This window comes from Anabrus simplex, chromosome 4 (assembly GCF_040414725.1).
Source record: "Anabrus simplex isolate iqAnaSimp1 chromosome 4, ASM4041472v1, whole genome shotgun sequence".
Taxonomy (NCBI): Eukaryota; Metazoa; Arthropoda; class Insecta; order Orthoptera; family Tettigoniidae; genus Anabrus; species Anabrus simplex.
The window spans coordinates 386,025,495-386,053,009 of record NC_090268.1 but is presented as its reverse complement, the minus strand read 5'-3'; the positions used below and the strand labels follow the sequence as shown (position 1 = coordinate 386,053,009).

At 41.4% G+C, this 27,515-nt stretch overlaps 1 protein-coding gene and 1 pseudogene across 1 annotated transcript in view; one reads left to right on the top strand and one right to left on the bottom strand.

Moving 5' to 3' along the window:
- Nucleotides 1–27,515, top strand: part of Klp10A (kinesin-like protein 10A) — a 664,442-nt gene that overhangs the window by 138,547 nt on the left and 498,380 nt on the right. The gene's annotated exons all lie outside the window — the stretch shown is intronic.
- Nucleotides 18,178–19,535, bottom strand: LOC137500447 (piggyBac transposable element-derived protein 3-like; annotated as a pseudogene).

The following is a 27,515-nucleotide window of genomic DNA, read 5'->3' as shown; positions in this document are numbered from 1 at the left end:
TTGTTTTTGGATTTGAACAGTTCCCACCGACCGTTCCGTTATTGTATTTTGGTCGTCTAGTCTTCGGGATAATTTATTTTACTCAAAATTGGCCTGCATTTAATCTTGATTGCGGCGCAGATATTTTTATTAACAAAAATAAGGTACAGTATAATAGGCCAAAACTACCTTCCAGCCAGAGAACGAATCTGTTGAAATGTTGACTCAGCAGATTGTGAACTAACCATATTATTTGTATATTTAAAAAAATCTGACCCTCAATTTGGGATTGGAGAAAAGTTAGTTTTTATGTACAAACAAGTAAATTTACGTTCTCTCGGCAAATATAGTGGAGCAGAGAAGGAAATATATATATATGCAGGTCTTTTGATTTGACTCCCGTAGGCGACCTGAGCGTCCTGATGAGGATTAAATGATGAAGACGTCATACATCCAGCCCTCGTGCCAGCGAAATTAACCAATTATGGTTAAAATTCCCGACCCTGCCGGGAATCGAACCCGAGACCCCTGTGACCAAAGACCAGCTCGCTAACCATTTAGCCATGAAGCCGGACAGCAGAGAAGGAATTTCGTAGGGAGAAAGGGAATCATACGAATAACCGTGAATACACGAAAGCACTGATACTAGGTATAACGAGGGCCTGGGTTTTTGTATCCTTAACCGATGTATTAATTTATGCCGCAGCTTCGTATTCATTTTCCTTTAGAATCCGGTGCCATCTAATTGTGGAACATTGTGGAGAGTTTTGAAAGCAGATAAACAATTTGGACCACAAAGTAAAAAAAGTAATTATTTCAATTTGTGTTTGTTACTGCGCCAGCATTAGTTAGAAGCTCTAGAAATGTCGTTACAAGAACCTTTATTTTTGGAACGGGATGGAATGGGTAGCTGTGGATTGCAAATAAAACCGGGGTCTCGGGCGAAAGAGTCTCTGCTTTCTAAACGCCTCAGAGCCCAATCAAGTTCTTTTTCTTTTTCACCACGTGAATGAGGAGGCAAGTCTGTAGTTACTTTTGAGCTTTAGTGTTGAAAAGAGCCGCGGATGGACTGATAGATCCCGTTCTTCGATATTTTTAAAATGTTTATTGCATTTTATTAAACATAAAAGCAGATATGTGAAGAAATCGCAAACAAAAAAGTGGGGGAGGGGGCTAGTCTCTTGAACTTCATGGAATCGATAATTGGGGTCTTAAGTTCACGTTAAGTATATTAACCTGATTACTTAAGACATTGTTTTTCAGTAATGCATTAGGCTATTTTTTTTCGCTTCAGGCTGCTTAATTTTCCCAGCTGTGCCTTTCTCATTCCAAGTTGCTAACTACGAGTGAAAGATTGGTGGGGCCATCGAGAAACCAGACCTAATTAGGTTGAATCTGCTTTCTCGCGCTCTCATATTATGACCAGTGCAGAACTGTTTCCCAATTCTGCACAAGTATATTAGATAAGATGCTATAAGTTCAATGGAGCAGGTAGTCTTATTTTTGCTAGAAACCAGCGTATCGAGCGTAGTTGTTGCTTTGTCTTGAGTGTAGGCTTCTTAAATATTATTTTTGCTCTCACAGTTCTGTGGTAGTGTTGTCGGGAAGTGACGTGAATTGTTAAAATAGGTGAAGAACTGGGTCGCACAGAACTACTTTACCCCGCGAAGGTCATTGCTCTTTTATATCGATTATCAGTGAAGTCCCGACGTTGCGCAATCACACTAGTCTTTTGGGGAATTAGCTGTGTTCATGAAGAAAACAGATCAGCATACTGCGAAAAGCATTATATCCTGTAAGAAGTAACGAAGTGGCGTCGGTGTGAACTTTCCAGTTACATAATGCGAGAAGCCATAGGGAGGGAAGTTTTTTTAGGGGGGGGGGGGAGAATTATGCTAAATTAACACGTTGGAATTGCTTCCGCTGGGGATAGTAGATAATTCGTTACTGGTTACCAACAATGTGCTGTTATCACTTCATTTTAAAAACTCAATTGACTTGGTTGCGTAGCTGTGAGCTTGCTTTCGGGAGATGCTAGGCTCGAATTACTCTGTTGACAGATCTGAAGATGGTTTTCCGTGGTTTCCCGTTTTCAAACTAGACGATCTCCGTAACCGAGATATGCTCACTGTCCTTTAAGTTGCACCGGTCTAAGATATTGTAGCACAATTTGTATTATGTAATCAGTTGTGTAATAAAGTTGGGCGCATTTTCTAACTTCAGAAAATATAACCCCTTTGTATCAGATTTTTTTACTAACATTCACCCCATTGTTGAGCATTTAATTGCTACTGAATCAGCAGAATGGAACTACGCAAATCTTACTACAAAGAACGGTAATTTTTACTATTACATTGAGCTCCGATCTCTTTTTTTAGTTAAATATCTTCCTAAAGGATCAAATAACACTGGTCTGGGTTCGATCCTGGCTCAGTCCGGTGGTATCTGAAGGTGTTCAGATACTTCAGCCTCGTGCCGGTAGATTTACAAGCACGTAAAAGAACTCCTGCGGGGCAAAATTCTGGCACCTCGGTGTCTCCGAAAACCGTAAAAATGGTTAGTGGGACTTTAAGCAAACGACATTAATTATATATTCTCGCGTAGCGTTATCCAAGAAACCGCGTTGGGAAGTTCCCATACGTTTCCAGTGTAAAGTGCGAGTTGCGGAGTCTTCATGATAAGTTATTCATTACAAAGGTATATGCCCTCCTCACTAATGTCAGTTACACATGAATTGAAGAAGGACCTCATTCCTATTGCCAGTCCAAGTCTATGTGAGGGAGTATTGATTACAATAGCAGACACCCTACTAGTGATAGTATTAATTCTAAATTGTAATGGCACACACACTCCTATGTCGCTACAAATCGACTTCAATGAATATAGATAGACCGACGTACGAAAGTATACGCATGTTTAAAATATTGTATAACTTCGTTTACAGATTAACTGCTGCTAAACAGTACGTTATATCGACACACAGATTGCTCCATAAGACGCCTCTTTTAGCGGTCTAATTGGTTGATCGTACGGTGTTTTCTCGTATCTCCTATATTTATGCGTCAGACTGAGTAAATTTGAATAGGGAGAAATTTGGGTAAAGTTTTCATACACTATTATTTTTTGGATACTTATATGGCAGCTAGAAACAGAATTTGGCTGACATATGGTTACTGGGAGGGCCAATGTTCGTAATAAAAATACTTCAACCCCTGTTTCACGTTTTTTAAGCCCCCCTGAAGTGGATTTTCCAAAAAGTTTTTTTTTTACTATTTGTTTTACGTCCCACCGACACAGATGGGTCTTATGGCGACGATGGGATAGGAAAAGCGTAGGAGTGTGAAGGAAGCGGCCGTGGCCTTAATTAGGTACAGCCCCAGCATTTGCCTGGTGTGAAAATGGAAAACCATCTTCAGGGCTGCCGACAGTAGGGCCCGAACCCACTATCTCCCGGATACAAGCTCACAGCTGCGCGCCCTTAACCACACGGCCAACTCGCCCGGTTTTTATTTTTAATGAAGATTCCACGTACCACTTTTCACGTCTGTAACATGTTAAGTTTTGAGATACTGTAGGTATGCTCATTTTAATAATTCACCCTGTTTTTCACTTCCCTTAGGTGGATTTTCCGAAAACAAGTTATGCGTGTTAAGTTTCCTCTGTCGGCATTACCACGGGGAGAAATTAACTCTTGGTCATGTCCTGGTATTCTGCACCCGCGGGGAGCTCCTAAGATACATGCGGCACCACCAAATCAGATCCTTCATTGCCGAAGTCCGACTCGTTGGCTGAACGGTCAGCGTACTGGCCTTCGGTTCAGAGGGTCCCGGGTTCGAATCCCGGCCAGGTCGGGGATTTTAACCTTAATTGGTTAATTCAATGGTCCGGGGGCTGGGTGTATGTGTTGTCTTCATCATTTCATCCTCATCACGACGCGCAGGTCGCCTACGGGAGTCAAATAGTAAGACCTGCACCTGGCAAGCCAAACCCTTCCTGGGATATCCCGGCACGAAAGGCCATACTACATTTCACTTCATTATTGCCGAAGAACTGAGAAAGAAGGTATTCAATGTACATGAGGAGGTACACGGACTGGCCATAAATGGTAGTTCGCAGAGAATAGACATCATAGCCTTTAAAGACAACAGCTCTCAAGGGTTCATATTAGATCCTACTGCCAGGTTTGAGCACCATAGCGGTCAACCAGAGGATGTTAATCAAGAAAAGATTAACAAATACAAACCCACTATCCCTTACTGGAAATCTAATACCACCTTCAGGAAATCGAAGTAATAGGAATAATGGTCGGAGCTCATGGTACCGTACCTCGTCACTTCGTCGCCACATGGAATCGCTTCCAACCCCCAATGAAGCTCATCCCCGAAATTGCGACTCTCGTCCTCCGAGGCTCTATCAAGATCCTGAGACACCACCTCTAGCTACAATTCTGAAATGCCGCACTAATTATGCTGTTCCTTTATAATTAAGTTTTCTTCAATTAATAGATCTGTGTAGAAATTTGATATGTTTTACCTTGTACTTAGTGGCAGCCTGTAAATACAGGAGGAGATTCCTAAATAAAAATATATATACATGAGATTTCATATCAATTTTTTAAGTTTGTAGTATGTTACATTTTTTAAAGATACAATCTTCATATACTCATTTTAATAATTCACCCCTTTTTCACTCGCGTTCACCCCCGTGTTAAGAGGATATTCTGAAAACATTTTAAAGGAGATTCCAAACACCAATTTTCATTTCTGTAACATCTTCAATTCGAGATAGAAATATCCTCATAAAAGGCAATCAACCCACTTTTCACCATTTTGTACCCCATTTAACAGAATTCTCCGAAAACAGAAAATAAATGTTTCTTCATTTTTAAGTAGATTCCAAATACCAATTTTTACGTCTGTTAACTGTTAAGTTTTGAGATATAGGATGTACTCATTTAAACAGCTCATCCCCCGTTTCACCCCCTTAACGACGGAATGTCTAAAAGTCCTCCCTTAGCGAGCATCTACGCTGTAATATAAATGTATTTCCAAAATTTAATTTCTTTATGGCGAGTAGTTTTTGGGGGGGGGGGTTGGGGGGGGGGGTCGTTAATTACAGTCAGTCGGACTTGGTCATATATATTGAAGGCAGAGAGAGAGAGGAGAGTTGCCTTATGTCACACCGACACAGATATACATTATGGCGACGATGGGATAAGAAAGGGCTACGATGGGGAAGGAGGCGGCCGTGGCCCTAAGGTGCAGCACGTAAGGTGAACCACGTTCAGGGCTGCAGGCAGTGGGGTTCGAGCTCACTACCTCCGGAATAAAAGCTCACAGCTCTGCGCCCCTAAACGATCGGCCAACTCGCTCGGCACACAATAAGTACTTCCATAAATTTCATGAACACCCGTAAAATACTGTATTTACCATGCTTGGTGTACGTATGACTGAAATAGGCCTACATCAAACCAACGCCCAAGCACGAGACAAGTCTTCAGGACCACCATGGAGAGGAAAAAAGAATCTGAATGTCAAACTTCAATGAATCATACGCAAACACCAAATGGCAACAGTAATGAACTTTCGAAGACGAAGGGAAACCGGCACCAAGAAATGTACTTACGATAAATCTAAAAAAAAGTGAACATTATCACTGTACTGCGATTAGTTCAGTCGTACGTTGAGTATGTGGGTGGCTGGTATTCTGGAAGGCAAGACTTGCTTTTCACTTCTTGAAACTCACGATGTTCAATCGCCACGCACAATCTCCATGTAACCTCATCAGTGTTCTCGCGCCCACTAGCTTTGTGACTCTTAACATGGCTGCCCTTTATGAACTTGCCTGCGCAAGGAGCGCTGATGTCAAGCAAACAGCTACTCTTTGTTATTCTAACTCGTTGGTTTGAACAATCATCAGCAGCATTTCAGTGATAACGGCTTGAACACCACCATTCGCGGACCTGATAAGTTTCCCGAGGGATCCTGTTTTTACATCGAACAAATATCGGGACTATAGTTTAAATCCACGGCCGCTAGCTTACTAGCCAGCCTTTTTTTTTTCATTCCAGGGCCGTCGAACATCTTTGTGTATTACTGCAGTGTTAAGGTATTAGCATAACGAAAGATGGTTAGTGTAATATCTTTCTGCCAGCTGAGCCTAGGTTCTAATCGCGGCTGTGCTACAAATTTAAGACTGGATTAAGCTATTGGAACGATATGCATTCAGCCGCAAGACAATATACTTCGTAAGAGAACTGGATTAAAATTACAGAGGCTAAGACTAGTATGGTACGTAAAACGTAACCACTCCAGTGCTATCCCAAAGTAATTACAACACTCGCGCAAGATTAGAAACTTCAACACACTTACTCAAGGGGTTGTTGACATGATGTTTTAGCCCGTTATTGGAATCACTCTTATTTTCAACTGAGTATTCAGATACAATTTTCACTTTCAAATTCCGTTATAAATTTGGTCTAATTGAACATATTGATGTACAGTAGTTGGGAAGTTCGTTCACTTTTCTGCAGAACTGAACTGTTTTAGTCCTACTTCGTCTTTCTTAACCGGACTGAATACCTCAGGCGATGAGTGCTGGACTTCTCGGAGCTAATGTTCGCGGGTTCGAACCCGGTTCAGTTCGATGGTACTTGAAGGTGCTCTAATACGTTAGCCTCCATTCGGTATTTTACTGACACTTAGGCATCTCGGAAAAACCATACGTACTTAGTGGGACGTAAATCAGATTTTGTTTATTTTCGGCTTTCTATTGGATACCGTGCATTTTCACTCAACCAGGTTGAGGCGTACAAGTTTTCATGGTTGGTAAAGCTGTGTAATTAACTTAGACTATTGCAGTAGCGTTGTGAAAACTTCGTTCATCCTATTCCAATTCCCCCAGGCAGTTTTCAATACTAGCGGAGGTGTTACTAACTTGCTCATTTGCTTGGCTTATCCGGGTTTGGAAACTCTATGTACCCCAGATTTGTTGGAATTAAAATATATCTCATTGGCATTAAACAACTAGTCTACAATTAGTACGTTTACATGGGAATTGAGATCGATTTGAGTACACTTACCGTATTGAATACGATCACCGTTTACATCTAGTATTTGAGTATCGTATTGAATCCGCCAGGCAACATCGACGTATACAGACGATGCAGAATTGTAGTAAAATCGATATCACCTCTTAGAATTTAAAAACGCCAAATGAGGTAGAAGCCGAGGAGATAACTTTCAGTTTTGAAAGTGTGTGTGATATTACAAATGTCATTGGTGCAATAGATAGAACACTTATTCCAATTTTACCCGCAACAGAACGTTATCGTGATTTTCTTAATCGCCAGGACTGGCCGTCTTATAATATGATTGCAGTTGCTGATCATTTATACAGGTAAACATATTTACTGGCTTATTTTTGTTATTTCGACAGAACTTTAATGACGATTATTTTGTCAGAACAAACATGGAGTGTGTGCGCAGTCGTTTTCAATACGATCTCAGTAAGATCCGCGTTTACATGGAACTCAATTCGAACTGAGTACGATACGATCCCAGATTTTACCGTATCGACCTTGAGAGTCAATCCGAACTGAGTCCCTGTTTACATGGCGTTTTCAATACGGGAAATGTACTCAGATCGATCTGAATCCTGCGTGTAAACGTAGTGAATGTCTTGGTACCGGTACCACGAATATGGCGGCCGCGCTTCGCTGCTTCAGCTCTGGCAGCGTATTGGCGACTATTATCCAGTGCTCGTTTATTTAAGCATACCTCGTTAATCCTAGGGATTACCTCGTCTGTAGACTTCTGCTTAGTATTAGTACCGAATTTGTGTGGAAGGACGATCCTAATTTACAATCGGGTGAAAGTGCGTCTGAAGATATCATGCCTCCCTAATCGAGCCTCCTTGTTTTAAGACTTACGGTCTTTTTCTGAGTGACGAAGAGAGCATTTCTCTGAAAAATTTGCATGTTCGTAAAATGAACTGGACTGTAAATTAAGCTCTGGTTATACATCAGCTGCTGATGGTGATTATTTTTTAAAGAGAAAGTACAGCTGGGCAACCATCCACTAACACTAATCAGAGGGAACAATAGAAGGAATCACACCCTTCGAAAAATGAAGGTATCGGCGAAAGAAAGACAGGGGCCACAAAAGGCGTGAAAATGTAACTCTCACTACGCTTCGAATGCTCTAATGCAGGGGTGCAGACATTTTTTTGAATTGAGGCGGCTGTCCCAACTGTTAAGGAGCCAGCAACGTTCCCGCCAACCTGATACCTATAAATATTCGAGCTGCGCTGCTTAGCGTTGATCTTAGTATTACTTTTTCTAATTCACACATTTAAACCATACAGAAGTATTATATTAAAATTATATTATAGGACTCTTAGCTGTAAACGCTAGTTTCGGCTTGATTTTACAAAATGCAAAGGTTACTGAACTCAGACTTACAATTTTGCAGAATAATGATCTAATTCTTCCATGGTCGTTTGTGACGAAAATGTTTCTAATCTTCATCTGTCTAATAAAGTTAATATGACCCAGTCTTCGCACACACACACACACACACGCGCGCGCGCGCGCGCGCGCTACTTTAGAGACTGAAAGAACACTCATATTACCAGATGTCTGAGAATAGGAAATGTTACTGTCAGCCAACTCCAGCGGTTCAAACAATGCTTTCCTGTTTCAAGAATTTTGAACTCGTACAGCTCAATTTGAACGCATTCCCTCAGTTTTCACATTTTGCAAGTTGATCCCTCAAATGTTCTGCCAACATTGAGATCTCACGAACACAACGATTTTCCATATCAGTAGAAGTTGGCTATACAAAGGTATAAAATATACACTCATGTTCATAAAAAAAAAAAAAAAAAAAGAGACCTTGAACGACTAGAGGTAGGAAGTTCATATGCACAGGCTATGTTCGTTAGTGTGTTCTTCAGAAACGATTAACATTTCGCACCTAGGTTCCGAATGTGTCCTGTTGCCTAGTAGGCACTAGGTCGTTCATGGGCACTGATAACGTGTACCATGCGTGATAGCATCGACGCGTGTAAGGCGCGAATGGCGTCCTGGAGTATTATAGCTGTGGAGAACGCAAGTTATACCTTTTGCGAGTAAATCGATTTCCAGCAGAAGAAAGACAGTCTTTTGTTCTTTGTTATGTAGTTTCCGTGCTTATGGTTTTGATGATGGTGTTGAATTGTATTAATTAAATTGTATTAAAGTAAATTATTTGTTATTGTATAGAACATTTGGCGACCGCGACAGGACTACAGGCAATTTCAACATCAATATAAATTAGACGAACGATGACCGAACGACGAGTATTACGCGGCGTGTTTACTCGCGAAGTGAATAAGCTTGAAGAACTCAATCTTGCCGATTGTGAGCACATAGAAATTCGTAGCAGGTATGCTTCACTTGTGGAAAAATACGAGAAGTTAAAACGTATTGATGAAGTCTACAATGAACTGCTGCAAAGAGAAAACCTAGAAGACATCATGCTTGAAACAGAGATCGACAATTGCAGTGAGTACGAACTGGAATTTTTTAAGGTTAGAGAGAAGGTGCAGGCCTTATAAGTTGCAGATGAAGCTGTTTCGGAAGTGAGTAGTAACTGCTCACGTTCTTCCAAACTGAGATTATTAAGACTACCAAAACTAGAGCTCAAAAGGTTTGATGGGAATGTGAAAGGTTGGATTGGGTTTTGGGCGCAATTTGCTAAAATACGTAAAGATGGCAGCCTTAAAGGTGAAGACAAATATTTGTTTATTTGATTCAATGTAAGGAACCTGGTTCACCTGCTCAGAAACTGGTAGAAAACTTTCCTCCGTCCAAGGAAAACTATAAAAAGGCTATATATTTGTTGAAGTCTAGGTATGGGAAGGATGAGTTTCTTATTGAATACTATGTTAGGGAACTTTTATCCTTGGCGTTAAAGAAAGACAGCTTAAGATCCATAGCACAACTGTATGACAGTCTGGAAGGACAGTTGAGAGCGCTTGACTCATTAGGAGTGACAAAGAAGAAATACGCAGCAATGTTATTTCCCCTTGTGGAGAGTGCCCTACCAGAGGTTATGTTTAGAACCTGGGACAGGTACCATGCATCAAAAGAAACGTCTACCAAGGAACCTGACTGTTGCTTGACAGAACTGTTAGCCTCCTTAATGATTGAGGTTGAAGGGGAGGAACGACTTAAGCTAAGGCAAGGTTCTTTTGAAGCTAATGAGAGGGTAGATCGTGTTAAGCAAGATGATAAAATCAATATGAAGAAGAGGGAAGTGCCTTCAGCAGCTGCTTTAGTGTCAGTAGAGGATGTTTCGGTTAGTAAGGGAAACTACAGAGAAGTAGCATGCGTGTTTTGTAGCAGAACCACACATCCTTCTGAAGACTGTGCTGTAGCTATCGATTGTTCTCTAGTAGAACGCTAAGGGACTTTAAAGAAAAAGGGAGCTTGTTTTAGGTGTCTACGACAGGGACATGTCAGTGCTAAGTGTAAGATGTTCGTGAAGTGTCCATTTTGCAGAGGGAAACATTACGCTTTGATGTGTATGAAGACAGCCTCAGATGAACCTAAAGATAATACAGTTAGCATGATAGCAGATGGTAACGAAGGACAAGTGACCTATCTGCAGACTATAGTTGCTACGATAGTTGTTGGTCTATCCACTCAGAGTGAGAGTTCTTTGCGACAGTGGATCACAGAAAAGCTACATTAAGAAGTCTTGTGCTAAGAAATTAGAGTTCAAACAAACCGGAAAGGTAACCCTAAGTCAAGAATTATTTGGAGGTAGGAAAACAGCATCTGTTAGTTTCGAGTCCTATCAGATAACCCTGTTGGGTATGAACGAGGAAAGGAGATGTGAGGTTACTGTATGAGGCTCTGATTGTATTTGTGGTAGTGCACCCCTAGTTGATGCTGACTTGTTTAATTTACTGAAGGATAAGAGAGTTGAACTTACTGATGTTAGACAGTGTGATGACAACAATGCTAGTGAAATACAGGTATTGTTAGGAGCTGATGTCTGGGCTCAGATAATCACGCCAGACTTTGTGCACGTATACAAGAATCTGGTGGCTGTGAGAACGTGTTTGAGGTGGCCACTTATGGGTCCTTCTGAGACCACCTCACCAACTGCCTCGTCTTACACTCTGCTTACATTGACTCAGTCAACAAGAGTAGCGGATTTGTGGGAAATTGAAGTTATGGGTATAAAAGATCCTGGCGAACAGATCGAAGAGAGGGAACAACAGGTCAAGATGTTCTTCGATAAGACTGTGAAGAGAGAAGCATCTGGACGCTACATTGTTAAACTGCCTCGGATTGACGGTTGTGCTTCTCTGGAATGAAATCGTGAAGTTACTGAGACGCGATTGTTGAACACTTCAAGAAAGTTACGAGGAATGCAGAAATTTCAGGATTATGATGAAGGGTTTCAAGAATGGGAAAGTAAGGGGAACATTGAAGGCGTTGCAAACGAGGTTTCGGATGGACCTACGCATTATCTGCCTCACCGAGCTGTGCTGAAAGACAGTGATACTACAAAGATTAGGCCAGTGTGTGATGCTTCCAACAAGGACAGGAATGGTAATTCTTTAAATAAGTGCCTCGAACCTGGACCAAACCTCATTGACCTTGTTCCATCCGTACTCACCAATTTCCGATCCTACCCTATAGGTCTAATTACTGATATAGAAAAGGCCTTCCTGCAGATTATAATTGATTCTGAAGATAGAGATATGCTTCGTTTTCTTTGGTGGGATAAGGGAAAGGTCGCCACTTTTAAACATTGTAGGGTGGTGTTTGGGGTCTGTTCCAGTCCTTTTTTTATCGGTTTCAGTACTGAACCACCTTCTGGATGATGCCCCAACTCATTTGAAGGAAGTAGCTAATAAATTGAAACATGCATTTTATGTGGACGACTGTCTTACTGGAGTTGTTTCAAAAGAAGAGATTGGGCCATTTATTTTAAAGGCACAAGAGTTGATGTCCTCTGCAGGTTTCAATTTGAGGGGATGGCTGAATTCCTCAAATTGTAATGTTGGCACAACTGAAAATGTCTTAAGACTTCGATGGTATTGTGACGTAGATGAACTTCGATGCAACTTCAACCCAACTGTTGAGTTTGTAACATATTTGAAATTAAATGTAATATGATGGGGTTGGCAGTAGAGAGAGATGTCTGGGTTGGAGAGTGTGTGGGGGTGTTGAAAAAATGTGAATGGCTGACATAGAGAAGTGCTTGTTTTTTCTTCTGAATAAAAAGTAAAAATATATGACTTCGGCGGGGTGTTTTCTGATTTTTAATTGGTGAACCTAACATTTATTGGCGACCGTGACAGGACATCATTAATAAAGGAAGACCCCCGTGAAAATAAAAAAAAAGATGGAAAACCTCACGAAAGCAAGGACCGTAAAGCGGCGGTTATTTACACGAGTATACAACGAGGTTATGTCATCGTTACAAGACGGTGAACCAGACACAGAAGAAATTCAGGTACAGCTAGAAATCCTTCAAGAAAGGTATGATACTATCGCTAATTTAGATGGATTGGTATTTCAACAGATGATAGATGATAATTATGAGGTTGATCAAATAGCAGATGAGGAAGAATCAGCTGATGAATTTAGACGTAAATTCTTGAGCTGTAGGACTAAAGCAACAAGATTTTTGAATACCACTGTGCCGGCTTCCTCTACCCAAAGTGTAGTAAATGAAAATATAGCTGAAAGAAAGAAATACAGACTTCCAAAAATAGAATTGAAGAAGTTTTCTGGGGAAATAATTGACTGGTTATATTTTTGGAGTCAGTTCCGTAAAATACACGAAGATGAGGACATGGGGGAGGAAGATAAATTCCAGTATCTCATTCAAGCTATGATAGAAGGTTCTAGAGCGTACGAGTTAGTCACAAGTTTCCCTCCGACTGCCGACAATTATCATAGAGCGATAAACAGTCTTCAAGCTCGATTTGGTAGGGAGGACGTACAGGTAGAAGTTTACGTTCGTGAACTACTGAAGCTAGTTTTAAACAATTCAGTAAATTCTACAGAAAAACAAACACTTAGTAGTTTATATGATAAATTAGAATCACATCTCAGGTCTCTGGAAAGTTTAGGAGTTACTACAGAAAAGTGCACTGCAATGCTATACCCCTTAATTGAATCATCCTTGCCAGAAGACTTACTAAGGGCCTGGCAAAGGAATACTTCTTTCAGATGTGATTCTGTCTCCAAAGATCGTTTGAAACAGCTCATGGCTTTTCTCCAAAGTGAAGTTGTTAGTGAGGAAAGAATTTCATTAGCAATGAAAGGGTTCAACATTAATACATCCCAAGGGCTCAAGATTAAGGGAGGCAAAAAACCAAGGGAAGCCGCTGAACCAAATATCCCCACTGCTTCTGCCTTGTTATCTACTGATATTTCTAAAAGACAAGAGTGTGTATTTTGTCTTAAACTTCATTCAAGTTCAGAATGCATTAAAGCTCAACAAATGACTGTGGAGGAAAGAAGGAAAATCTTGAGTAACAAGCACTGTTGTTTTAATTGTTTAAAGAGAGGTCATCAAAGTAAAGCTTGTAAATCCATTATTAGATGTATTGTTTGTGGTGGGAAGCATGTGGTACTAATGTGTTATAAACTTGGTAACAAGGACAAAGAAAGTGTTTCAAAAAATAATTTTGAGGGAGAAAGAAAGTCGATTAGTGAGGATGCCACTCATGTAGATAAGTCTATGGCTAACGTCTCTTGTTCTCCTGAGGTATATTTACAAACTCTGGCGGTTGTTGTTATGGGTAAGAGTAAACAAAAAACAGTGCGAGCGATCATTGATACCGGGTCTACTAAATCTTACATTGTGCGTGGCTTAGCTGAACAAATGGGGTACCAGTCAGTCGGAAAGGAAACTCTAATACACTCTTTATTTGGGGGAGTACGTTCCCAAGATGGTGGTGGTGATTATTGTTTTAAGAGGAAGTACAACTAGGCAACCATCCTCTATATAACACTAATCAGAGGGGAAAAATGGAAGGGATCCGATACTTCGAAAAATGAAGATATCGGCCAAAGGAAGACAAGGGCCACGAAGGGCGTGAAAATGAAAGACTCCCTAGCCCTCGCAAACCTAATAGCGTCGGGGTCGGAAAAGAACAAGAGTTGACCAAGGGAGGTCGGATAGGATAGATGAAAGAGAGGAGCCTGGCACAAGTAAGTGGAAGCAATTCCAGGACTCAGCTAAGAGCCCCGTGGTCGCCAACCCACGCTCCAAAGTTCAAAGCCCCTGGGGCCCCTTTTAGTCGCCTCTTACGACAGGCAGGGGATACCGTGGGTGTTATTCTACCGCCCCCACCCACAGGGGAATACGTTCCCAAGAGGTAAAGCATGATTGTTACAACATAAGTTTAAGAAGATTAGAGGAAAACTATTCCAAGGAACTGCAAGTTTTGAGCCAAGAAATAATTTGTGAAGATGTTCCATATGTTAGAAATGGTGCTTGGAGTAATGAGATAAAGGATCTGAAGATTTAACAGACGTACAAGACCGAGGACCCATACAGATTCTAGTGGGGGCAGATGTCGCAGGTGAATTGCTTACTGGAAAGACACATCAACTAAAGTGTGGTCTAGTTCTAGTAGAGACTGTTCTAGGGTGGACACTAATGGGAAAAATTATAAGTAATAAACCTAGAAGGGATGCAGCGTCACTGTTGGTGACATCATTGTTTTCAAAACAAACAAAAATTTGTGATCTCTGGGACTTAGAAATTCTTGGAATTACTGATCCTGCAGAAAAGGAATCTACCGTCGAGAAGAATGAACGAGTTAGGAAGAATTTCCTTGAGACTGTGAGGCTGAATGAAGACAACAGATATGAAGTGTGTCTACCTTGGAGCGAGCAACATCCACCTCTTCCGGACAATAGCGAAATAGCTCAGCGCAGATTGGAGACAGTCACAATGAAACTACAAACTGAGCAACATTATGGAGGATACGATGGTGTCTTACGAGATTGGATGGGGCAAGGAATTATTGCAATGGTATCCGAAGAAGAGCTGGCGAATGGCGGACACTATTTACCACATCGACCTGTGTTGAAAGAGAACAGCACCACCAAGATAAGACCTGTATTTGACGCCTCTGCGAAACAGAGGAACGCTCCTTCTCTAAATGATTGTATTGAAAAAGGACCTAACCTTATAGAGTTGATTCCTAGTTCATTACTCAAGTTCAGAGAAAATGATATTGGAGTCATCGCAGACATAGAAAAGGCATTTCTACAAATAAGCGTCCATCCTAGAGACCGTGACTTTCTAAGATTTTTTTTGTGGGATAAGAAAAGTACAGAAAAGATGAAAGTGTTTCGTCATAATAGAGTTGTTTTCGGTCTTGCATGTTCTCCTTTCTTGCTGTCGGCAACAATAGAATTCCATTTGAACAAGATGAAGAGAGAAGCAGTTGATAACAATCCCTATTTGGTTCCGACAATAGAAAGACTGAGAGAATGTTTCTATGTAGATTGTACTACAAGTGTTAACAATGAAGCTGAGCTCAATTCATTCATGAAAGAGGCAAAAATAATTATGGAGAAGGCATCTTTCAACCTGCGAGGGTGGGAGTATTCTCACGACAAAACAACTGAAAACCTATCACAAGTGTTGGGACTCGTTTGGAATAAAGAAAACGATACTATGGAGTTGAATCTGGCACATGTCATTGATATCATACCTGATGTAATAACAAAGAGGACAATACTAAGAGCTGCTCATAGATTATTTGATCCTATTGGTTTTTCATGTCCTGTATATCTCTGCCCTAAATTAATTCTGCAGGAACTTTGGGCTTCTGAGCTGGACTGGGACACTGAGGTAAATGAATCGACAAATAAAAGGTTTCTGAAATGGTTGGCAGAACTACCTCTCCTGGCTGAGATTAAGATTCACAGATGTCTGATTGGAAGGCTGCAATCGGTTGAAGATATCTCTATACATATATTCTGCGATGCTAGTCAAACCGCATATGCAGCAGTTATATTCTTGCGAGTACAGAGGATTGATAACGTGGATCTACGGCTTGTACAAGCAAAGGCACGAGTGGCACCCAAGAAGAAGATCACCATACCACGTCTGGAATTATTAGCAGCTACCATAGGTGTTAGACTTGCCACATCAGTGTTACCATCATTAAGGTCAAAGGAAATTATTGTTCATTATTGGAGTGACTCATCGACAGTGTTGTCCTGGATAAAATTAGACGAACCTTGGGGAACATTCGTATGGAATAGAGTTCAAGAAATCCGAAGATTATCCAGAACTGAACAGTGGCGACATGTTCCTGGAACCATGAATCCAGCTGACCTGGGATCAAGAGGATGTGATCCAAAGCATTTACTGGAACAGAGATGGTGGGAGGGTCCGAAATGGCTGAAACAATCCCCTACTCAATGGCCCTGCTCCGAAGTTACAAGAAACGATGAAGAAGTGTTCGAAGAAAAAAGAAGAAAAGTCAACACCATGACCGCAATAGAAAATAAGTCAAATACGCAAGAGTGGCACCTCGACTATTTCTCGAGTTTTCGGAAAACAGTTCGCATGATGGGGTGGATCTTGAGATTTCTGCACAATTGTCGACAACAAAAATTAACTAGGATATACGCAGAACTATCAGTTGAGGAGACGACCAGAGCGGAGAAAATTGTGATGAAGTTCATACAAAAAGAGTGTTTTGTAGATGTAAAGGACGAGAGATTTAGCACTCTCTGTGTTTTCACTGATGACGAGGGAGTGATGAGACTGAAAACAAAGATAATAGCACGTCGGGATGATTACGCTTTCCGCTGTCCTATTATCCTTCCTGCAAAACATGCTTTAGTTCGTGCTCTCATTAGGGAAAAACACAAAGAGTTATGTCATGCTGGTACACAGATTCTGCTCAGCGGGCTCCGACAGAAATACTGGATCCTCGGTGGAAGAAGAACTGTGAAGAGTGCAATTGCATCATGTGTTGTCTGCCGAAGATACCATGGAAAACATCTTGAAGCGGAACAGGCTCATCTACCCGTTGACAGAGCGAGAGAGGCTTCGGTTTTTGAGATATCAGGGGTAGACTTTGCAGGACCTTTGATTTTGAGAGGAGGAGAGAAAGCCTGGGTCTGTTTGTTCACGTGTGCTGTTTTTCGTGCGGTCCATCTGGAGCTTGTGACATCTTTGGCTACCTCAACATTCCTAGCAGCCTTTCGACGCTTTGTATCCAGACGTGGAAGGCCAGCGATAGTCTACAGTGATAATGGGACGAATTTTCATGGCGTCTGTAATGCCTTGGAGACGATTCAGTGGGATAAAATTATTGAATATAGTTCTGCAAATGAAATTGAATGGAAATTTAATCCTCCCGCTGCACCATGGTGGGGAGGTTGGAGGGAGAGATTGATTGGTGTTCTCAAACAAATGCTCAGGAAAGTTCTGGGAAATTCGTGCTTGTCGTACCAAGAAATGATGACAGTCTTGTGTGATATCGAAGCTGTGATGAATTCTCGGCCGCTTACCTACCTGTCCAATGATGGAAGTGACCTGATGGCAATAACCCCTGCAATGTTTCTGCAAGAGGTCAAGGAGGTTGGAATGCCCGATATCGACATGATAGAAAATGTAAGATTCGACAAAAGATACAGATATAGACAGAAAATAAAAGAAACTTTAAGGTTGCGGTTTAGGAATGAGTATCTTGGACAACTAATTCAGAAGAACCACCATACCCTCTTCAATCCCGGACTGAATACTCCGGAAACAGAATTTTTATACATGCCATTTCTGAGAATATGGGTCACTAGTAAGCAAACCATGCAATAAAATTTTTCTTCGTAACGTGCCCAAAGGGCATAACTGAGGGTCCTCATATGTGGACCTCAGGTCTTTGTTAACACATGGATTACACTACTCTTGATTTAGCAGATGGTTTTTTTGGAAACAATATGCGTTTTTATTCCAATTATGTACTTTAATTACTTAAAAAACCCAAAACCTATTTTAAAACACTCTCATAACATGGAAACTGTGTATTACTAACGTAAAATAACCAAAACCTATTCTAAAACACTCTCATCATAATATAGGAACTCTATGCATACATAGAAACTAAATATACACATAATTGAACAATTTCTCACTACACAAGTCATTCTACTCATTATTTGGTGTGATAATGCCAAAAGCAGTTGTTTTTTAGAGCGCAAAGGTACATACCACATTTTGTACAGACTACCCTCGTTTTGGAACGACATCCAGGCCTTCTGCATTTCGAGGCATTCTTTGCATCAACAAATTTTGGTAAGTGGCCTATATTGTCAAAACGAACCTCTGGAATGGGTTGGCTCTGAACTCTTCGCACTTTCACCGTACCTTGTTTGTCCATGTCATCCTCGGAGTCATCATCTTCGTCAACAGGGTTGGTGGATGCTGAGGGAGGCCGTCCTCGTTTCCTAATGTTTATGTAACTAATGTCCTTAATGCCTTTCCCACGTGCATTTTGTAATCCATTAATGAGAGTCGTTTATGTCTAATAATACCACTACCTGCACACCATCTGTGATACATTATCCAACAATTTACAATTATAAGATCAACAAAGTGGTTGAACATACGCACTGGCCATTTGTTGGTACGAATGTAACACCTATAGTATGACATGAATCTATCACAAAGGTCTACTCCACCCATTTTTTCATTGTAGTATTTAACAATCAATGGCTGAGGAATAACAACCTTTTTCTTTTCCTCCTTCGACCATCTTTTGCATGTTGTAGGTGGCTCACTGCCAACACATGAAGACAGGAGAAGAACACTTCTGTTGTCCTTCCACTTTACAATGCACATTTTTTCATCTTCCCTTACCCACTCCTCCCATTCTCCCCTTTTCAGTTCCTTATCTTTTTTCAGTTTTTGTGACACTGATTCAACCCTGTTTTTCATGACAGTCCCTGTTTGGTATATATTTCTCTGCAGTAGCATGTCTACTGATTTTACACTGGTAAAAAACCTATCAGTGTAAACACAATGAGTTTTATCTTGTGGAATACTTTCTGTCAAAACCTTGACAATAGCACCACCAAGACCATATTCTTTTTGGTCCTCAATCGATACTGTACCTGCCCCTGTGTAAAACATAAAATCTAAAACTAATCCATCTGGTGCTGCCAAAATGAAATTCTTCAATCCTAATGGCTTGGGTTTTGAAGGGACAAACTTCCTAAAGCCACACTTGACTGAGAAAGGCACCATCTGTTCATCAAGTGATACATGCTTTGACCGTGGGAGAGATATGCATTTTTGTTTCACGCAGTCAAGAAATGGTTTCACCTTGCAGAGTGGTCCCTCATGTTCCCCTTGATTGTCAACAAAATGCATAAAATTCCTCAGTTCGAAAAAACGATCCCTGGACATACACTTAGAAATTATCGGCACCTCAGTATCACGTTGCCAGTACATTTTGGTTTGTGGATAACCCAGCACACCCATCAATACATGCACACCAGCCAAATGCATCATTTCTTCCTTAGTAGTATTTACGGATTTCAAGTCGCGCTTTTGAACTGAATAGAGATTAGTTTGTTCCGCGTGTTGTTCCCAGAAACTAAGAGGTAGGTATTCCAAGAATGAATCTAAAATTCCCTTTTCATTGTCATAGTCTGTTAAAAATACTTCATCATTGCAGGGGTCCTGTAAAGTCATAGATTTCTCCATTTCATATCGCGGGTCTTAGTAGTTGAAGGTGTGAGCGCCTGAGATACCACCGATTCCATAGATCTGTTTCCTTCGTCTTCGTTATTGCCAAGCACATCATTTTCTCTATTTAGGACACATTCATTTCCAAGACCTTCACCTTCATTTACATCATCGTCATTATCGTACACAGAAGATGAGTCAAAGTTAGTAACATCAGTAACTGAGAATTTGTCAAGCTCGCCCTCGGACAGATCCGCATCACTTTCATCCAGAAAAGCCCATATATCTCTTTCCTCAAGAAATCTTCCTTCTGTAAAAAAAGGAATAAACATAAAGTAAGTTATTTTGCCATAAAACAACGTATTTCCTGTAGCATCATTCGGTAATTGTGATGCCATTACTTATCACTCCCATATCAAAAACCTACAGAAAAAAATTATACAACACTCAACTGAGGTCCACGTATGAGGACCATCACATTATGCCATAAATATCAGAACCACTTAACAATATTGATAAACTGAAATAATTCACAGACTCTACAAATACTACACAACACTGAAAAAAATCAGCTTAGCAAGATTCTGAGTTATTTACTGGGAAATATATACTTTCAGCATGATGGGAGGAAGCCATCTTCTCGCGCACCACTCTTTACATTTAAATCTACCATGACAGGAGTACCACAGCGTTCCTGTGCCAACAAGGTGAACTAAGAGGTCCACAGACGAGGATTGCGGTCGCTACGCAACAAATTCCGCATTAAAACACACGAGAAATTAGCTCACAACTGAGGTCCACATATGTGGACCGTCGGAACGTAGAGGATACAAAAAGTCAGTACAAACCCTTCGTGGATGAAGTAGTACTAGTAGACAATGACAACCCCAAGAGACTGAATTGGCCGTTGGCAAGAGTGATGGAAGTTATCCCTGACAAAGGTGGTGTTGTGAGACTTGTTCGTCTGAAGACTGAAAGAGGGGTACTCGTGAGACCGGTGCAGAAGGTATACCCACTCGAAGTGACATCTGCAGAAGACCATGTCTTCAGACAATTTAAGCTGTGTGAAAAGAAAGTGACCGAAGGACAATTAAATCATCGACCGATAGCTCCAAACTGAAAACTAGTAGTGGGAGACTGGTGATTAAACCCAAAAGATTTGAGGATTGAGTGATATTTTTTCACAAGTGTTCATTTATTCTATGTGATATTTATCTCAAGTGTTTTTATTTATTTTGAGTTCCAAAAGAGACAAGAAAAGGGGAGAGGTGATCTTGCTGTTTTGTATTGTGTATAGTAAATTCAGTTTTGTATTGTTATGTGGATAAATGATGAGTTGTTCCCACAACTCAAGGTGGGAGGATGTTGAGTTTGTAACATATTTGAAATTAAATGTAATATGATGGGGTTGGCAGTAGAGAGAGATGTCTGGGTTGGAGAGTGTGTGTGGGTGTTGAAATAAATGTGAATGGCTGACATAGAGAAGTGCTTGTTTTTTCTTCTGAATAAAAAGTAAAAATATATGACTTCGGCGGGGTGTTTTCTGATTTTTAATTGGTGAACCTAACACCAACTACAGGTTGGTACTCTCCAGTGTGCGGAAAATATTTGATCCGGTTGGATTTTCGGTCCCAGTAACCCTTATTCCCAAACTAATTCTACAGAAGACGTGGCAAAAGAAGATAGGATGGGATGAGGTTTTACCAGAAGATATTTGTGAAGAATTCCATCAATGGAACCAGCAGCTACAATACCTACATGACTGCCGGATACCTAGAAGGATTTTCCTGAATGACGACAGCTCGTTGCATGTATTTGTTGACGCCAGCAAACGGGTGTTTGGTTGTTGTATATTTCTGAGGACAGAAGATGAAAATGAAATCGAACTGAGCCTTCTGATGGCTAAATCTAGAGTGGCACATCTCAAGGAACTAACACTACCTCGTCACGAACTGATGGGTGCGCTCCGTGGAATTAGGATGTATCGGTTGAGCCTGTGATGCCTACATCGGGATAATATACACAGTGTATTGGTCCGATTCAACTGTAGTCTTATCCTGGATAGAAAACAAAGGACTTTGGTCTGTGTTTGTAGAGAATCGGGTAACGGAGATTCACGAGTACAGTAAGGCTGATTCATGGAGGCACATTCCGGACGGTCTCAACCCAGCAGACCTGTCTAGAGGATGTTCACCTGTACAGCTTTGGAGATCCCGATGGTGGGAGGGCCCCTCTTGGCTTAAAAGTAAAGAGGAAGAATGGGTCTCTAACCGTCCTGAACCAGTATGGGAAGAAGTCAACAGGGAAAGAAGAAAAACAGTTGTAAATGTAAAGATCACTGGTGTGAGAACGATCTTACTGCAACTAAGCTCACGATTCTCTGGATACACTAAAATCGTTAGAACTATTGTTTGATTTTGAGATTCAGGCAGTGTAATCATAGGGATCATGTATCTACAGAAATTGGTAGCGATGAATTTCTCTATGCTGAGAAGAAGCTGTTCTTTCTTATTCAGAGTGAAAACGGGAGTGAATTCAAGACTCGCTGTGGTAGAGCCGTTCGACCACTCAAGAAACTAGACTTATAGTGGCTGACATCTGTGTGTGCAGAGTAAGAGTATAATTTTCAGTTGTCGATGTGTTGCAAAACTGCTTTTGCAAGGTAGGAGAATGTGGAGAACGCAAGTTATACCTTTTGCGAGTAAATCGATTTCCAGCAGAAGAAAGACAGTCTTTTGTTCTTTGTTATGTAGTTTCCATGCTTATAGTTTTGAAGTTGATGTTGAATTGTATTAATAAAATGGTGTTAAAGTAAACTATTTGTTATTGTATAGAACATTAGCCATCCATGCTGCATTCACCTGGTTCCACAGTTCATCTTTGGTGGTTGGCATTGTGTCACAGTGCCGCATCCGTCGTTTCACCATCTCTCACACATTTTCGATTGGCGACAAGTCCGGTGATCTGGCGGGCCAGGGCAACAGTCTGACATTTTTTAAAAGAAGGCTCGTGTTCGTGCAGCAACATGTGGTCGCGCATTGCCCTGCTGAAATAATGGCGTCTGGGGTGTCTTGCAGGAAGATTGTCTAAGGGTCGCAGGAAGTCAAACTGGTCAATGCCATGGATACGCACCAAATGTGATTTGTGGCTGTACCCAATAGCACCCCACACCATAAGGCCTTGAGTTGGCGCTGTATGTCTTGTGCGAATGCAGTCAGTGTGATGCCTCTCCCCGTCTGCGGCGAACCAAAATGCGGCCATCATTTTGAAACAAACAGGACCTGGATTCGTCCGAAAACACTATCTGCTGCCATTCTTGTCCTCAAATACGTCGTTCCATACACCACTGCACTCTAGCATGTTTTGTGCACATTAGTGAAAGATAGGCAGTGAAGTGGACGACGTGCCGGTAACCCAGACCGTAATAAACTCCGACGGACTATCACTCCTGATAGTGTACGATGTGTTACACTGTTCCACTATTGCGCCATAGCCGAGGACGACGCAGATCTGTCCTGTAATGTCATTCACATAAGGTTTCGATCTTCTCCGGGGGTGGTCTGAGTGGTGAACCTTTCTGTACGCACCCGTTGCACTGCCGACACACTTCATCCCACACGATCTGCAAATTCCCGGATAATGCGTTACGTGCTCTGATGTCAATAATGCGCCCTCTTTCATACTCATTTGACGGTACGGTTCTCGCATACGTCTGCGAGGCATCCCGCACTGCTGCTCAAGTCACACTGATGCATTACCTTCGATTTATAGCGTCAACGAGAGCCGCAGGCACAATTTACAGTCGGTGGTGGGGCGCCGAGATATCGATGTGGACCTTGAACCTGAGGGCCGACACGGTTCAAATGTTAATCTTTACTTCGGAACATACTGATGCACATGTCCTGGGAATATGAACTACCTATCTAGTCTCTCAAGGTGTTCTGGTTTTTATGAACATGAGTGTATTCCCCCTGTGGGTGGGGGGACGCAGAGGAATAATACACCCACGGTATCCCCTGCATGTCGTAAGAGGCGACTAAAAGGGGCGACCAAGGGATGATCCAATTAGAACCATGAGGTTACTTGTAATTAGTACCATCACGTAGGGAACACCATGGGTCGCATTTACTTCCGCGTAGTACCACTATGTTAGATACGCAATAGGTTTGTGATTACTAGCGACAGTGTGTGAATCAGGAGGTGGGTCCTACAATACCTGTGATTCGTACCCCTATATGAACGGCACCATGGTTCTGCCTTACCTATGCTCACTTCCCACTATGTGAGGAATTCCACGGAATAGTACGAGTCCCTGTGGTTAATCCACTTATGTGCGGAGCGCCATAGGTTTGCGTCGCCTTTATAGGTTTGCTTTGCCTGTAAATAGCGCCGCAATGTGCGAAACAGCATAGGTCTGTGTTACATGTGCGCATTACACTACCTGTGAATAGTACCATAATGTGTGGCATACCGCGAGTCTCCGCTACTTTTGATTAGTACCGCAACATTACACATAGCATGAGTCTACTTTCCTAGCGATAAATACAATTATGAGGGACAGATGACCTGGATTTTGGACCCGTTTCGAGTATAAGCATAATAAATTCAGCATCATGCTATAGAAGCAGTCCCTTGGTCAGTAATACTATTGTTATCAGCCAGCTTCTGTTCATGTGAGGCACTGTGGGTCATTTCCACTGATCGTTTTAAATTCCTATCCGTCCATCCATTCATTCTTCGTCCTCGCGCTTTGAATTCTGGTCATTGGAGGATTTTGGACGTTCAACTTTTCATTTCGTCATTTCGTACCGTTAGGGGCCAATGACCTCGATGTTAGGCCCCTTTAAACAACAAACATCATCAATCATGAGTGTATTTGTGCACTTCTCTACTGAACCAGAAACCTTTCCTTGAAGTATCTACCACTATGACTAATCACGGTTTCTTTCTGCAAATCGACAGAACTAGCAGCTGTGTCAATTTCAAATGTAATCTCTTGTGTATGCCACTATTGGTTGTGTTTGTTACAAATTTATCTCCAATTGTGCCCGGGGTAGTAATTCAAGTGATCCTACTGTACTATTTGCATGTATCAGTAGTGCTGAGAAATAGCTGCTCCTTCTTAAACAGGAGAGAAATTCTTCAGGATTAAAAGAAATCCAGAAAAGTCCAACAGGTGAACAAAATTTAAAGTCGGTGAGTTGTCTCAGTTGATCTTTTGCCATTGGAGCTACTTTACGTTTACTTGCAATATTATTTTCAAAGTGCGTATTGATACATTTTCAATCAGTCACTAGAGCTGCTGCATAACCTTGCTGGCCACCCATCTTCCACTGTCGAAATACTGAAATTACCCAACTCCCGTCTCACGATTCACTGTACTTTCCACTATACGTTACTAATGAAATAATTAGTTCACAATTCTGCCGGTAATGTTGGGGTGCTCGTGGAATGATTCAGAGCCTTTTTTAAAGACCTCCAAAATGCTAGGCATCCCTAATAATACCATGAAAGATATTGCGATCTCGCCAGTTAAGGGATTCATCACCATTTTACGAAATCAGTTGCTACTTAATGTGTTATTGGCCTTACTCTCTTCTATTATTTTCCAATCTTTTTTCAGCAATTGTATAACCATACTTGTTATACTTTGTCCCTGTAGCAGCCTTGATAATTTTCAGGAAGCTAATCAAATAAACTTTGCTGGCATAACAAATTAAGGCCATCTGCATTACGCGCATCTACTCTACGATAGTGCTAATTCCTCCTTGCTCTCCCGCTCAATAATATACATAGATGGTCCCGTGCAAAAAAAAAAAAGAGACCTGAGTATTCTCCTTTGGTCTCCCGGTTAATTTCCTGAAGATCGTGGCCTGGTTTACAGCTGGTTGTGATGTCATGTCACAGGACTTAAGTTTTATATTGATGAGTACGAGAAGAAAGATATAAAACAACAGAAAACTGATGTCTTTTGGGGGTACGGGGCACAAGACTTACGTGCCAGTGGCAAAATCGCAGTCGCCGTGACGATCAGGCGCCCGACATTTCTGCAACCTTGCTCTAATACCGTCGTGGTCGGAAAAGAGAGTTTACCACGGGAGGTCGGATAGAATAGGGAAAGAAATTAGCCTGGCACAAGTGGAAGCAATGTCAGGACTTGCCTAAGGGCCCCGTGGTCGCCAACCCACGCTCGCAAGCTAGAAACCCCTGTGGCGTCTTAGTCGCCTCTTACGACGGGCAGGGGATACCGTTGATGTATTGTAGCGCCCTCACCTGCAGGCGGATTATGTATATCAGCTACCTTAAGGTAAGTTACACATTTCCGAAAGGTAAATACTGAAGGGAAAATTAGTTGGAATAATTGAAATTCCATAGTGAAATAATGACTTCTCAGGTATTGTGCCTACCACGTTCAGAAGAGATGGCTTTAGAAAAGCAATCCTGCAGGGCATCGTTGCGAAGGTTCGAGAGAACTCCATTATAACACGTGGATCTAATTAAACAGCTGACGCTCTTCTGCAGCGGTGCATGATGACGACTGAAGATTGAGGTTTGTGGCACAATATCACAGCTGCCATTACAAATTAGGGCTCAGTTTCACGGCACAAATTCGCGTTATGGTGGCCCTTTTCAGTCGCCTCTTACGGTAGACATGGCATACCGTGGATATTATTCTACAGCCCCCACACACAGGGGAGTAGATAATTTCATGTTGCTATTGGTAGTTTCACTCTGTGGTCTGTGTGACGAATTGCTTAGCATTGTTACACTCTGGTCCAGAAAAATATCCCGACTTGCATGTTTTAAGGAAAAACATATTTTATGAGATTATTGTGAAATAATTTGAATGTTTTATTTCAGAATAGCAATATACATGATTTCTACAATGTATGTGACATGCTTCAGTACTTTGTGTGACCATCTTGCGCCTTTTAGAGGCTTTGTACTCTTTGTGGCATTGACTGAACAAGTTTCTCACAAGTAGCAGGCTCAATTTCATGATACCAGACTTCAGTAATTTTTCAGTTAATTCTTTTCTGGTAGTGTAACAAAGTTTCTTGAGTTTTGCATACATAGTAGCCATAAATTCTCAGTGGGGTTCATATCGGGGGCATTTGGCGCCCACCATAACAGCTGAACGCAGAGATTTGAGACACATTGCTGGACAACCCTGGATCGGTGACAACTGGCATTGTCGTCTTGGACAATGAACGGTCCTAGGTTTGCACCTCTAAAATGGTCTCTAGCAGTATTCAAAGCTTCCTTCTTAATGATATGTCAGTATGCCGTTCCATTGATTGAACCCGTGCAAACTTTACTTCTTCCCACCCCTTTGGAAGTTATTGCTCCCCACAGCATAACTCTTTCACTAAATTTCTTTGTTTCCACAACACATGCCTTTAACTTCTCTCCGGGCTCCATCCACAGTTTTACACCATCATTACCGAACACATTAACTTTTTTTTCGCGTAAAAAAAGGTCACCCTACACCAATTCTCAGTTGTCCAATTTTCATACATAACAACAAAAAAAAAATATGCTTATTTTTTTGTCAGGACTGGCGTCTTTGCAGGCCATTTCTTTTTAATGTTCATATCTGAGAGACGTCTTGACATTGTTTGGTGAGAAAGGGAATGGCCTAGATCATGTTTGCAACTTGCACGAAAGCTGCCTGGAACTCAATATTCGTCCTTGTTTCGCCATCGCTTTCAGCGCCCTGCACAATCTTGGGCTGGCATTCTTTTTGCGACCACATTAATGCCTCAAACTTGTCATCCCTGTCTATTTCTTTAAAACATTATC